This window comes from Physella acuta, unplaced genomic scaffold (assembly GCF_028476545.2).
Source record: "Physella acuta isolate Inbredline_101_S28 unplaced genomic scaffold, ASM2847654v3 ptg000699l, whole genome shotgun sequence".
NCBI lineage: Eukaryota > Metazoa > Mollusca > Gastropoda > Physidae > Physella > Physella acuta.
In genome coordinates, this window is record NW_026732218.1 from 603212 (window position 1) to 617584 (window position 14373).

A 14373-nucleotide genomic window follows, 5' to 3' on the forward strand; every position below is an offset into this window, starting at 1 on the left:
CGATCAACCCATCCAAGCCGCCAAGTATACCAACAACACCTAGCAAACAAACACACGCAGCACGGTCGGAATCAGACAAACCATCTGCATCAACAACTCTAAAAACGAACACTCTGCTCTCGTTCACAGATATGGACATTACTACAACCTTCAAAAGGAAGAAGGAAGATAGTCCTACAGAAGAAAAGAAAATAACAAAAAGTAAAAAATTAACTCATGACATCAAACGCTGCAGGTTCTGCTTAGAACATTATAGATCAGCCAGGGACAGGGAAAATCACGAACGATTTACGCACAGTAGTTTCTTAAAGTGTGACCTTTGCGCAGAAAAAGAGTACTACACAGACATATACACGCACTTTGCAGTAAATCATCAAGAAGTAACGTTGTACGACTGTCGAGATAGTACTGTATCCCTCCCATTAGAAGGCATGAGGGAACATACAAGAGTACACCATAAGAAAAAATCAGGTATCTTAGACGTTTTTTAAACGCTTAAGTATAATTGAATGCAATGCCATGTATTGAACTATTTTAAAATGTCATGTATATAATCATGCAACCTTCTCTTACTGCCTCCCTGCGCGAAAAGGGTAGACAGTAAGTAAGGAAATCTATTAAACGCCAGATGGCAAAAAAAAAATTTCTTTAATCTACAAGCAAAAAGCGACAACAAACTAAGCCAGGGTTCGGCAAATGCGGCTCGCGAGCCGCACGCGGCTCTTTTGGTGTCCAGTTGCGGCTCTTCAGCTCCATACACAAATAATAATAATTTTATTTTAATTTTCAAAACTCTTAAAAATATTAGTCTACAACACTCGGTGATAAACGATATAACAATAGATATAAACAATAAACATTCACAATTCTATTAGAATAAGTAGTTACTCCTTATCTCAATGCACTTCCTATTACATTGTCCATTCCGAATTGAAACATTCAACTTCATAGTGGATATCACAAAGAAACTAAACCAGCTAAGTGTAAAACTGAGAGGAAAACCCAGCCTATGTCTTGCTTGAAGAAGTGGTTTGTTTAGAAAAAAAAACTTTTTTGTTGAATACATGGTGAGCGGAAAATTACTTAATTACGAAAAATCTGAAAAAATATCGTTATGAAATCAATGCTACTATTCAATCACCTCAGCATTAGTAATAAACAAAATAAATGATGTTTTCACTGAGAGATTTAAGCAATTCAAAACAAATGCAAGTACTCTGACTTACATAGTAGATCCTCTCAATACAAATTCAAATGAGATTATTTCATATATTCAAAGCTATTTATTTTAAATTATATATATAGTATGATATTTGTTTTGGATTATATATATATATATATATATATATATATATATATATATATATATATATATATATATATATATATATATATATATAATCCTAAACAAATACACTTTTGACATAAAAATGTTAGTGGCTCTTTAAAAACCGGGTAATGTTGTAAATTGTAACTTTTGGCTCTTTCGTCTCAAAAGTTTGCCGACCCCTGAACTAAGCAATTACACATTATTTTTACTCTCTCGTATATACGAAGTATAGAGAAAATATTGTAATCGTGCAAAAAAAAATCGACGTTTTACACCTCACTGATACGGAAAATAATAATTTTGCAATCTTGTCCGTATGTCTGTGTGTCTGTGTGTCTGTCTGTCTGTCTGTCTGTATGTCTGTCTTTGTGTAAACACGATAACTTGAGTACCGTAACAGCTAGGTTGATTAAATTCATATATAAGTATTTTATCAAAATCGTAGATCCGTATCACTTTTTGAGCGATTTCCAATAACTGGAAGTGGTACTTTTTCTACTTTGAATTTTTCAAAAGCCTCAGACTTGAGTACTATTTCAGATAGGTAAATGAAATTTCACATGTAAGTAAAAGATCTAATTCTCTACCTTCTATTAAATTTTTAGTCATTTCCGTTTACCGGAAGTACTAATTTACGCTATTTCCGATTTCTCAAAAAACGCATGTAAATTTATAATGTACTAATAATATTGCGCACTATTATGCACTATTATGCACATTTTGTTTTGGCGTTCGCTTGGTGCGCAATTCTTTTTTCTATGAGATTCTATTCTATTTTTAAAAGTTTAAGTAATTAAAAATCATGTCTACTTTCCAAGTTATCCTAATATATAATAGCCCATGTGCGCACTTCTCTCTCTCTCTCTCTGTCTGTCCACAAAATATTTTCGCCGGATATCACGTCAGAATCGGCAGCGATATATGGATACCTTTATACGGACTTTTGTTGAAAATAATATGTTAGATGTTTTAAATCTATAACCACAATTTTATTTAAAGAAGAAAAATAAAAAATTAAGGCGTATTCGAATGTAGAGAAACAGTTTAGAACTTAAGCTCTATATAAATTTTACAGTAGCAAATAATAACTTAAAGCTGTATTTATATGTAGGCGGTCAACCTTAGGTGCAGGTATTTGAAATGAATCTAAAGTTTAAGCAACGAATGTTCTCCCATTTGAAAATTCAAATTCAAATAACAAAATTGTATTCAAGGGAAATAACTTTCACAAGAATTGCTAAATTAACTAAGTGTAACTAATACATGCTTGAAAAACACACCAAAAAAAAAACGCTATAAATTTCATTACGTATAATTTGTAACAAACATTTTATATTAACTATGAATGAATCCGTGTAAAAACAATATATATTGATTACTTAAACTGTAGATTTTGTTTGAAAGTCTAAAACCGGTAGCTTTATTATAACCTACTTCTATTTAATTTTGATGACATACATGTTAATTTACTCTAAGGCTAAAATTTTGGGTCCCCTAAACAAGGGGATGCCTTTCAAAAAATCAAACACGGGTAAATGTTATAGATATTGCTAGAATCATTGGTTAAATATATAAATAAAAAATATAATTTGAAAAAAAACAGTTTACAGTTTGTTATAAATTCCATCCTAATTAATAAATATTAATACTTTAAGAGTGGTAATAAAGATTCCTAAAAAAAAAACTAAAGATTTTTCAACAAGAGAACGCCTACCTTTCTTTGTAGTGTGTCCCGTCCTGAATTAAAATAATTTGACTTACGATGAACTCGACTACTCGATATACTCTACTACATTCACAACACATCAAACTTCGATACCTAAACATAACTAGACACGATGCTCCAGAACTACGACACCGACTCGTTTAACTTCACCAAGCTCTACAAACGGTACTCCCAATCAACAACGATTTCACTGGACCTACTACTACACTTTAACAGACAATATAATTCGATACCTTCATACCCCAAGAATCAGTACTCCCGAACTCCAGAACTACAATACTTCATCACCTGCATTCTCATTTCTCTATTACCAAACAGATTCCACTAGACCTTCAACTACACAACAGCCAAAAAAAACGACACTTATTTAACACTTAGATATTTTATACCTACCATCAGTGTTTCTTCCTGACTTTTTACTCCGGGGGGTGGGGGGGGGGGGGGCGGTCAACATTTTCCGGGGGGGGGGGGAGGAGACGAACACTAAAAGTATATGGTTTTTATGTAAATTCCATTTCTTTCGGGGGGAGGGCAATAGACCCCCCCCCCCCCCCCCCGAAGTGATGCCTGGAAGAAACCCAGGAAACAACATCAGCAACAGCCTTCCGCCGTTACTCCCACATCTAAACGAGTCATCAAAACTTACCAAACAAGTAGGCTGTATTACTTTGAACACTCCGTCATTACAAAACTCTATACACCAGGACATATTTCTAATTCAAAGTCAGAGAAAACGAGACTTACAAGCCTATTAAAATGTTCGAAATTTAAATTAAGAACTTATTTAATCTATTTTTTTACATCATATATATATATATAAACACAAAATACGAACATAGGATACTCATCGCTGGCCTGTTCGGGTTAATGAAAAAAATGTTCTTATTTAATTAAAACAAATTACTACATCATGTCATGTGTTTGCGTATTATGAAAATCAGTTTTATTTTGCTAAAAGCTCTCTTAACGTCTGGAAGGTCAATGAATATAAAACATGAAAGCTTTGTGTAAGTAATGGTGTCTCGTGTTATGTTTATTTTTATGGTTTTTTTGTATAATTAATTTTAAATTCATTTCCTTTTTATACCATGTCATTCTATAGTAAGTACTTTATAAAAAAATAACCATTAATTAAAATAATGATTAATTTGTAAAAAATCAATTAATTAATTGTTTAGTACAAAATCTATTAGAAACAACTGATAAGCACCCTGTTTGACTATTTAAAAAAGGGAAATAAGTCATGGAAGTGGTTGGAACGTTTGCTTATCTTTGATACGTTTGATCGTAGGAGAAAGAGGAATCGGTTTTCACGGTGGTTTAAAAACAAAATGAAAAAGAATATACAAGAGCGTGGAGTAGGAGTGGTGTCTATAGAATAAACATAATTCAACCGCAGCTACGGTAATCTGTTTACAAAACAACCATCAAGTCAAAATGCAAGAACATTTTTAAAAATCAAACTATGAAAAAAATTATTATTGTCGGCTGTGGGCCCCTAAATGGCGTGCCCCCCCCCCCCCCCCGCCCCCCCCCCCCCCCCCCTCCGCATTGCGGGGTCTGGCTGCACTGTAGTTCCGCCCCTGCATGCAAATAAAGTTTAAACAAGTATATGCTATTGTTATTAGTTTAGCCTAAAACCTATCTTTATTGAAAAATGCAAGACAACATAATTGTATGTTCCGTGTATAATGTAAACATTGTTAAAATATCGAATAATCCCAATAAGTATGAATACAAAGACAACTTCATCTTACTTTATACATTCGTAAGTCGACTAATATGATTTATAACATTAAATACCTGATAATTAAAAGTCTATTAAAAACCATACATAAGATATAATCGTAAATAAGCTGTTTTAAAAAAAAATGAATATAAATATAAACATATAGACAATAAAATTATAATAATTTATGATAGGGACGTAAATGATTTATCCCCCATCTAAACCTTATGATGTAACAATTTGACGTAGGTAAATTGTCTTTAGTATAGGACACTATAGGAGATATATTCCTGACAATACAACGAATAATTTCAAAGATTGCCTAACTAAGTGCAATCAATCATCTCCCATATTACAATACAACATTGTTAAAGGGAAAATACAAATGTATTCTCGTTAATATTAAAATTAATGATTCGGGAAGTAGAAGGTTTATGTAATGTTTATAAGTGTTTTCAATATTAACAAAAATACTGTTTGATTGTTGTGTTTAGTAATTGGAGTATTTTAGTTTTAAAATCAATAAACAAAATGACTACATACCAAAATAAAAACACGTTGTTTTTTTGCATTTTTATCCTTATGAATTAACACGATTCGTTAAAGTTAGTGTTTCGTTGTTAAATCCTATTAGCCACATGATAATTTTATTTTTCAACTACAATTACAAGTCAACAGCCACAACAAAACAATCGCGTTTAATTTTATTAGCATAACTAGTAAAATAACAAATATAAACTCCTCTATTGTAACAAACTTAGTACATGCAATGAGAATAAGAAATTAAAACAAACTTTCTACTTTAAATAAAAGCTTATGTCGCTAAGATATGTAATTTCCCATTTTCCATTACAGCATTTATTTTGGTAATCAAACATTTTATTAAAAAACATTTCGTCAGCAGGGAATCGAACCCGGATCGACTGCTTGGAAGACCCCATGCTGACCTTTACACCACGACACTCAATATGGGATAAGATAATCTCTAATCCACAAATTTGAGAATACAACCTTCTGATCATTTGTTGACGGTGATTGATTATTCTTACCTTCAATTGACGTCACACACCTTGAAGGCAAGTTGAAGGGTACGTACGACTACAGACCAGAGCCATTGAACAACTGGAAATAGAACAGTGGTTAGCTTAGGTATGACGTCATTTTATGGAAGGTGTGGGGGGCGACTTTCGGACTTTCAGTCTATGTCAGGGGTCGGCAACCTTTCGAAGCGGAAGAGCCAAAAGTTACAATTTTCAAAATTTTCCTGGTTTTAAAGAGCCACTAAGATTGTTTTTATTTCAAGAATTTTATTTTTTGATTAAGGTTATTGGTATTTGTGCAAGGAGCTGGAGAGCCGCATCTTGACATCAAAAGAGCCGCATGCGGCTCGCGAGCCCCAGGTTGCCGACCCCTGGTCTATGTGATAACTGGCACATTGATGTTATATATATTTTAGGATCATTAAAATTTAAAATAAAAATTTACTATTCACGACTTTTGTAAAAGTTAAAAAGTAAAACTGAGACTTGCGTCAGCCGGGAATCGAACCCGGATCGACTGCTTGGAAGGCAACCATGCTGACCTTTACACCACCGACGCCGACACATGCACTAACTTAGACTTATTTAAAACTTCGATCGGACAGTGGTTGAATCGACGGTGATTGATTTGAAGATGGACCTGTTTGGTGTCACAAGTCAGTGGAAAGCCCCTGAGTCCAACCAGCTCTAATGGGTACCTGACTCACGATAAGGAAGCTAAAGGCGGCTGGGCATAGAACTGAACACATTAAAGTTTTTAAAATGTAATAGGCCTATCATAACAATCATTTTAAAAAGTAAAACATGCGACTTGAATAAAATAAGGCACTGAATTTTAAAAAAAAAGATAATGTAGTTTATATTTCCTTAGTATTAAAATTTAAATCAACAATATTTTGATAGGTAAACCATAAAAGTCTATTTAAAAACCATTCGTAACATATACTCGTAAGTAAGCCGTCTTTGTAACAAAATGAAAATAAAACAGACAATAAAATTGTAATAATTTCTTATAGGGACATAAATGATTTCTTAAAATATCTGCGAATGAGACCATAAAACATCACCTCCATCTAACTTTTATGTTGTAACAGTCTGTGCGAGGTAAATTGTCTTTAGCATAAGGGGTATTTTCCTGACAACACAACGAATGAGTTCAATGATTGCCTAACTTCGAATAAATATATTATCTCCCATGCTAAAATATAACCAACTTAAAGGGAAGCTAAAATGTATTCTCGATAATAGTTTTAATAATACTTCGGAAAGTATAAAGCTCATATAAAATGTATAAGACTAAGTTGATTTTTTTAAACAAAAATAACGTTTTGTTGCATAATTTAGAAATGAGAATATTTTTGTCTAACTTAAATAAACAAGTTTACTATATAAGAAAACAAAAACACTCATGTTTTATTACATTTTTATTGTTCAAATACTAACGATACGCCATTAACGACGTCATTGGATATAAAAAAATTGGCAACTTTTAAAAAAATCTTCTAGTATACAACTTTACTCCTCTTCAAACCACAATGAACAATACTTCAAAGCAACTCACCTCGAAAGATCTCTCAACACAAGAACCCACCCAACTCAACTATTCTCTCCAAGCTTCAATTCATCGAACAACTCTACTACCAAGCGCATCATACCTCATCTCAACGCAAGGACACTACCTCAACCACCCTCTCCAAGTTCTACACCATTCGACCAACTCCACCATCAACGACAAAACACCAAACTCACTCTCACCAAGTACAACTACCAACTAAGAATAAACCACTATCAAACCAAGAGCGTATCAATCACAAGAAGCACGGCCAAAAACAGAGAAGCGATCATGTTGTCATGTACTTTATGTTATTTTAAAAGAAACCAAGAAACCGGAAGTGAAAACAAGTGAATCAAGGAAACAGGAAAATATGGAAATACGAAAAGAAACCAAGAAACCAGAAGTGAATCAAGAAAACAGAAAAACAAGGGAAATAACACAAGCAAGGATTAAATTGTTTTAAATATGTATAATATTTCATGTATGTATATAATCATTTAACCTACTCTTGCTGCCTCCCTGCGCGAACAGGGTAGACAGCAAGTGAGGAAATCTATTAAACGCCAAGCGGCAAAAAAAATAAATAAATAAATAAAAAAATAAAAAAAAATAAAAAAAAACAAAAAAAAAAACTATTGACCTGTTTGGGGTCACCCAAAAACCACATCACTGTAGTGGGGGATGGGGTGGTAGAATATAAATTTAAAAAATACAATGCGTCAGCTGGGAATCGAACCCGGATCGACTGCTTGGAAGGCAACCATGCTGACCTTTACACCACCGACGCCGATACATAGTGATCAATTTCATTCAAATTCAAATCGGATAATGAGTGATTAATTTGACAGTGATTGATTTGAATATTGAGCCATTTATAATAACAGTCCTAGAAGGGGGGGGGGGGAGAAACTTCAACTGGGAATTTCAATTTTCTAGAAGCCTACTATTGCCACAAAACAATGTATTTGAGGGATCTGAATATTGACCTGTGTAAGGTCATACATAAACCACATCACAAAGGGGGTGGGGGGGGGGGAGGATTGGGGGAGGGGGGAATAAGGTGACGAAGTGTTACCATTGATCAGAGCTAAAGGGTAGAGTGGGGTCCAGGAAGTGAAGACCACTTTTTTTTAAAAAAAAAATAATTTTTGAAACTTGCAACTCAGCTGTTAACTCGCTTTTGATAAAACGTTTTTGTAAAATTTAACCTTTACACCACCGACGCTTTCATGTAAAGGCAAAAGATAAAATCTAGAACGTACGAAACAGTTGATGACAGTGATCGAGTAATATTACTTTCATTTGACGTCAGACGTCTCCGCCGTACTCTGTCTTGGGCAGCCCTCTTTATAAGCCCGGCAACCCTTGCCTCTTCTATTGTCCTTCCCCAGGATTTCCTTGACCTGTCTACTTTCCTCTTCCCCTCAGGATTCCAGTCTAACGCTTCTGATAAAATTAGACTGGTCTACGATTTGACAAATTATTGGATAAAACATAAAACAAGTAAGGCTGGTACGGGTTGTGGAGTCAATGGCATGCAAATAAAGTTTAAACCGTATTTGCTACTATTATTAGTTTAGCCTGAAGCCTATCTTTATTGAAAACTGCAAGGCAACATAATTGTATGTTCCGTATATAATGTCAACATTGTTAAAATATCGAATAATCCCAATAAGAATGAATACTTTATCTTACTCCATACATTCGTTTGTTGACTAGTATGATTTATAACAGTAAATACCTGATCATTAAAGGTCTTTTAAAAACCATACATAACATATAATAGTAAATAAGCCGTTTTTTACAAAATGAATATAAACATATAGACAATAAAATTATAATAATTTCTGATAGGGACGTAAATAATTTCTCCCACATCTAACCCTTATGATGTAACAATCTGAGCTAGGTAATTGTCTTTAGTATAGGGGATATTTTCCTGACAATCAAACGAATAATTTCAATGATTGCCTAACTAAGTGCAGTCAATTATCTCCCATATTGAAACATAACCTTGTTAAAGGGAAACTAGAAATGTATTCTCGTTAATATTTTAATTAATACTTCGGTAAGTACAATGGTTATATAATGTTTATAAATGTTTACTGTATTAACAAAAACAATGTTTGGTTGTTTGATTTAGTAATTGAGGCATTATATTTTTGAAATCAATAACCAAGGTGACTACATACGAAAACAAAAACGCGTTGTTTTATTGCATTTTTATCCACTTGAAACATTGAGTTCTTTAAAAACAGCCATTGACACTACCAGGAGTAAAAACGTTAATTTCTATGGACCTCTTTGGGGTCACCCAAAAACCATATCACAGTAGTGGGGGACAGGAGGGTAAATTTAAAAAATACTATCCGTCAGCCGGGAATCGAACCCGGATCGACTGCTTGGAAGGCAACCATGCTGACCTTTACACCACCGACGCCTTTATCAATTTGTGGCCTCCCTCTGACTTATGGCAAACCCAATCAGTAGCTATAGACGTACAACATTAGAATTAGCCGTTGACAGTGATTGATTTGAGCATTTACGTCGTCATTAAGCTACGTCACATTTCATGGCGGGGGGAGGGGGTGGCGGAAAATTTCTCATATTATAAAGTAATGTTTGAAACTGATTCTCAAACGTAGGTCGATTTTTTTAAAACTATTTTTGTAATAAACTCTGCAGGGGTGGAGTTGTAAGCATCAGCGTGACGTAAATTTATGTGATAGCCAGAGGGGGGGGGGGGGGGGGGTGGGAAGTTGAGGGAAGGCGTTTTGGGAATATAGGGCTTCGTGTTAATAGAGTGAATGATTTTGCTTGTTTTTTTTAAATTTAAAATCTATCTATATATATAATTCTCTTCTTGGAGACGTTAGAAAACAAGCTGTAAGCACGCCTTGCAGTCCTCTCTCTTCCTTTCTAGGAAGTCTGGAGAGTTGTGGTTCACGCTTAATGTTTACAATAGTAGAGCCGGGATTAGTGACGGCTATTAGGGGAAGATAATTTAGTTTGAAACGATTTTAAACTTAGGGGAGGTAGCTAAGAGGAGGCTGCTTTCACTGGGGGGGGGTAGTCCTTAACGACTTACTGATAGTGTTTTAAAGCAAATATTTCGGTGGTTAGCTTAGGTATGACGTCATTTTATGGAAGAGTTGAGGGCGACTTTGGGACATTCAGTCTATGTGATAACTGGCACGTGGATGTTATTATATTTTATAGCATCATTAACAATTTAAATTTAATATTAACGACTTTTGTAAAAGAAAACCCCACGTTGGTTCAGTGGCTGGTTGCCGCCTACGCTGAAGAAGGGGCGACCATCTTGAGGAACATGAACATCTTCTATGCCATGCTGCAGATGGAGGACCTGAGCATGGCGGAGATCATGAGCGAGACACTCTTCAAGCCACAGAGCCTGCTGAGCCCTAAAACCTACTGAGAGGGAGAGATTTAAATGTGTCCCTATTTTCTACAAGGGGTCACAGTAATGATGATAATGATGATGATGATAGTGATGATGATGATGATGATGATGATAATGATGATAATGATGATTATGATGATAATGATGATAATGATGATGATGATAATGATGATGATGATGATGATGATGATGATGATGATGATGATGATGATGATGATGATGATGATGATGATGATGATTGTGAAGAGATCTCACACTGATCATGGACAAGCCTACACTTGATGTTATGGGATGTCATGGTTTGGTGGTAGAGCGCTTGACTGCTATCCCAACGGTCTCGAGTTTGTATTAGTTTTACTTGACAAAAATACAAAACATTACAAAACTGTTGAAAGAAGTGGCATAAAAGTAAACAGCTATAGGTACCCTACATCAATAACCTCCTGAGTACATTTAATCAACTTTTAATAAGCTTTAAAAGATGGTGTAGCAACCATCTATATACACACTTGTTACGTCCGGGTTAGATTCGAATTCAAGAACGACTCGGGTTAACGTTCGATACGTTTATTAGGTCTCACATATCACATTACAACATAGCCCTCGACCAAACCCTGCCAACTAACTAACCCCTGACAACCATTCACTCCAGCTTTTATACCGCATTCGACCTTGGGATAACAATACACAAACACACCGGGGTTAACAATATTCTAGGGTAAACTCAGCTCACACACTCACTCTCCCCTAATTCTAGATCATTCTATCCTATTCTAGTCTAACCTACAACTGACCCGTAACAACACTCTAAATCAGTCTTTCTTAACCTTTTTAAAGGTACCGAACCCCACCTGTTTCGTATGCGCATTCATCGAACCCTTTATAACAGTTCTATGATCCGCATTGACACAATCCGATCGTGAATCACATGAGCCGTGTGTGTGTCTCGACCTGCGTCGAACACCTGAGGCTCACTCATTGAACCCTAGGGGTTCGATCGAACTCAGGTTAAGAACCATTGCTCTAGATAAACTTGTTCAGAAAACTGCATTTGTTATAGTTAAATTATGTACGTAGCTATTAATGTTTCTAATCTAAACAGTATTACACGTTTTTAAACATGATTTGGGTTGTTTTGTACGCGATGTTTTATGTACAAAATAAACAATAACAAAATTAAATCAGAAACTGTTTCATTTACTAAATCATTGTTCACTGTTCAGTTTTCAACATCAAGTTCAAAAATGGCTAATAATATTCTTCACTGGTCTATTTCACTCAAAAGACTCGTGAAATGTAACTCCAAGTTTTCACAAATAGGGTGGGGGGGGGGGGTGAAAGAGTGGTTTATAGTTACAGTTTAAACTTGATTTATCACAAGATCTTGTTAAAAAAAAACATATGCGTCAGCCGGGAATCGAACCCAGATCGACTGCTTGGAAGGTAACCATGCTGACCTTTACACCACCGACGCCGACATACGTCAGAAAAAAACTAAAAGATGTATGATCATTAGTTAACAGTGATTGAGAAATAAACATATTTATTTCTTTTAGATGTCATCCATAAATGACTTTAAATTAAGCTTTTTGGACAATTTTTACCTCCCCTCCGTCACACATCGTCACAAAAATCACGTCACACCTCAGCCTACAAACGCCCTCACTATTACAGTTGAATTGTTTTTAAAACATCGATATGTTTTCCAAAATCATGTCTGAACTCTGTCAACATAAAGTATTCTAATCCATTTCTATTACGAGTTTTAAAAAAAAAAGTTTTCTAGAACAAGAAATAAAGTAAAAAATTAAAAAATTAAAAAAATATAATTGCGTCAGCCGGGAATCGAACCCGGATCGACTGCTTGGAAGGCAACCATGCTGACCTTTACACCACCGACGCCGATACATAGCGTTCAATTTCATTCAAATTCAAATCGGATAGTGATTATTTTGACAATTTAATTTAGCATTTGGAGTATTTTAGTTTTTAAATCAATAAACAAGGTGACTAAATACAAAAACAAAAAGCCGTTATTTTATTGCATTTTTATCCTTATAAATTAATACGATACGCATTTGTAGGTATTTCTAAATACACTCCAAGCAGACACTTAACTATTTTTTTTAAATACTAGTCAGTAACTAGTCAATAGCCACAACAAAACAATCGGGTTTTATTTTGTTTCTTTAACTAGTAAAATAACAAATATAAACTCCTTTATTATAACAAACTTTGTGCATGCAATGAGAGTAAGAAATATTAAAACAAACGTTCTCCTTTTAATAAAAGATTTTGAAGCTAAAATATGTAATTTCCCATTTCCCATTATAGCATTTATATTGGTAATCAAACATTTTATTAAAAAAGAGTTCGTCAGCCGGGAATCGAACCGGATCGACTGCTTGGAAGGCAACCATGCTGACCTTTACACCACCGACGCAGATGCACTTACCAACTTAGACCATGTCAAATTTCCACCTTTCTCCAGACTAATGTAAAACAGTCTAAGCTCAGCGTAGTCTAGTTCAAGTGTCTGTTTTCACCAGTAGCCTACTTTGCTAGATCTCATTCAACCGAACAAAAAAATGTCGACGTCACATTTAAGAAAAAAAAAACTATTTTACAACCACCTCTCCATTGTGAAATATGGTCCAAAAAACGCAGTACCCCAATGTCACATATAGTCCCAAAAAGTCAGTCATCTCCCCATTGTCACACATAGTCCTAAAAAGTCTTCCATCCACCATTGTCACATTTAGTCCCAAATAGTTATTCCTCCATCCCCCATTGTCACACATAGTCCCAAAAACTCACATCTGATAGTGTCAATAGTTGACTTATACAAATTTTAAATTTTCAGTTGAACTTTCTTCTTGGAAGGCAACCATGCTGACCTTTACACCACCGAAGCCGATACACGTACCAACTTAGATTTATTTAAAATTCCAATCGGACAGTATTTGAATCGACGGTGATTGATTTGAAGATTGACCTGCTTGGTTTCACAAGTCAGTGGAAAGCCCCTGAGTACACCCAACTCTGATGGGTAACTAACTCACGATATGGAAATTAAAGGCGGCTGGGCATAGTTTTGACCACATTATCCCTTCATATGCCGAGGTCAAGAAATATGAACTCTACTTTATCTGCCCAAAAGATCGCTTGATCTATGGAGGAATCTTAACCAAAGTAAATCATTTAAAATATAATAGCTCTATCATTACAATCATTTAAAAAAGTAAACATACGACTTGAATAAAATAAGGCACTGAAATTAAAAAAAAAAACTAATGTAGTTTATATTTCCTTTGTATTAACATTTAAACCAACAATATTTTAATAGGTAAACAAAAAAAAATCTGTTAAATAAAATACGTTACACATACTCTTAAATAAGCCGTCTTTGTAACAAAATAAAAATTAAAATATAGACAATAAAATTATAATAATTTCTAATAGGAACGTAAATGATTTCTCAAAATATCTGCGAACGAGGCCATAATACGTCACCCCCACCTAACCATTTTTGGTGTAACAATCTGAGCTAGGTAAATTGTCTTGAGTAT

General features: G+C 34.6%; 2 non-coding genes across 2 annotated transcripts; both read right to left on the reverse strand.

Moving 5' to 3' along the window:
- Positions 1-6312: 6312 nt before the first annotated feature.
- On the reverse strand, positions 6313-6384 carry Trnag-ucc (transfer RNA glycine (anticodon UCC)). The gene has a single exon. It is a non-coding gene; the product is annotated as a tRNA-Gly (tRNA).
- Positions 6385-12634: 6250 nt separating this feature from the next.
- Trnag-ucc (transfer RNA glycine (anticodon UCC)) lies at positions 12635-12706 on the reverse strand. Its single transcript has one exon. It is a non-coding gene; the product is annotated as a tRNA-Gly (tRNA).
- Between the last annotated feature and the right edge of the window lie 1667 nt (positions 12707-14373).